The sequence below is a fragment of the Microcaecilia unicolor genome, chromosome 12 (assembly GCF_901765095.1).
Source record: "Microcaecilia unicolor chromosome 12, aMicUni1.1, whole genome shotgun sequence".
NCBI classification, from domain to species: domain Eukaryota; kingdom Metazoa; phylum Chordata; class Amphibia; order Gymnophiona; family Siphonopidae; genus Microcaecilia; species Microcaecilia unicolor.
In genome coordinates, this window is record NC_044042.1 from 18,089,027 (window position 1) to 18,090,973 (window position 1,947).

The window sequence follows — 1,947 nt, forward strand, 5'->3', positions numbered from 1 at the left end:
GGGCTGCTAACTGCTCAGTGCTCCGTTGTGTGCATAACAGGTCATTCCAGCCCTAATGTTACTCCCATTGCATGGACGGATATGTGGCTCCAGCAAAATCAGAACTATAATCCACACACATGCAATGGGACAAAACCTGGAGTGGATCAGCTAGCTGACAACCCTATGAATCCAGGCTGTGACATTTTCTGTGGTCTGCTCTGGTTCTTGGGTAGATCTTTCCCTGCTTCAGTGGTTCCCAAACCTGGTCCTGGAGGCACCTGAGCCAGTCAGGTTTTTAGGATATCTACAATGAATATTCATGACAGAGATTTGCATGCACTGCCTCCACTGCAGGCAAACCTCTATAATGAATATTTATTGTGGGTATCCTGAAAACCTGACTGGCTGGAGTGCCCCCAGGACCAGGTTTGAGAATCACTGCTATACTTGGTAAGATCAGTTCCTTCAGGGCTGACCCAGTGGGTCAATAGCAGAAGGTAACAGAGCTGCCAGGTGATCCATTCCAGGAGGGAGACTGTTTCCTGATCCTGGAAAAGCAGAGAGGACCTAAGATGCCTCCATTTAGGTGCTCCGAGGCCACATGGTAAGTGCCTGTAAGTATGTAGGTTCTATTATCGAATACAAGCATAGCCTGGTATCAGTTTGCCTAACAGGAACCCACAGTTGGTATAAGTGAGTGCACCTAAATGCAGCAGAGATGCATATAAGATGTTCCATGCAATGTGGAAACTAAAAAGAGTAAGACCTTTCTTCCCAAGGACTATTTTCTGCAACTTGGTACAGTCAATAGTGCTTAGTCACATAGACTACTGCAACGCACTGTACGCTGGCTGTCAAGAACAAATCATCAAGAAACTTCAAACCGCCCAGAACACCGCAGCCAGACTCATATTCGGAAAAACAAAATATGAAAGCGCTAAACCACTAAGAGAAAAGCTACACTGGCTTCCACTTAAAGAACATATTGCGTTCAAGATATGTTCCCTAGTCCATAAAATCATTCAAGGAGACACCCCAGCCTACACGTCAAACCTGATAGACTTGCCACCCAGAAATGCTAAAAGATCATCCCGCACATTCCTCATGCGTCAAACTTTTCTTACCTGAGTACGCAACTTGAAAACTATATATGATCTAACCAACTTTCGCAAAACTCTGAAGACCCACCTCTTCAACAAGGCATACCACAAAGACCAAAAAATGTAAATGCAACACATCTCCACTTTACCCACAATCGGATCTGTTCTTTTTCATATATTTGCTTGTTTAATTCTTTATTCTATGATGCACGGCCTTTTCGCAATACTAACTGTTTATTTTACGATCCATTATCCACCAAGAACGATACATTGTAAGATTGTTTAACTTTCTATTATGTTATGCTCGATTCCTATGTAACGCTAATTGTCTATTCACTGTTCTATTATCCACCAAGAATGATACATTGTAAGCCATGCTCCACCCCTAAGTAAAAGCCCCCTTGCAAATACTTGCTCTGTAAGTTAAACGGGTTTTTGCAGAATAGTGGTTAAGTGCTGGATTACCTGTCCAGTTTAACAATACCCTATCTTCCAACTTGAATGCTTTGCTCCCTCAACGATCATTGCCTGATACTTACTCATCCCAGAAAAGCTCACTGGGAGTCTACCTGAAATGGTGCTTTTTATAATGCTTTGATGTCCTCATGCATACCTCCTACCCACCCCCATCCTCCCACCCTGTCAGACTGTCATAGTAATACTTGAATGTTTTCACTTATATACACTGTCAGCTAGCACATTTGCTTATTTCCGATCTGAGGAAGGGCAACCTTCGAAAGCTAATCAAGAAATGTATTAAGTTATGTCCAATAAAAAAGGTATCATCTTATTTTCTTTTCCATGTTTTATTTTGTTTGATTTCTATTGATAACCTTAAGAGTGGACTAACACGGCTACCACACCT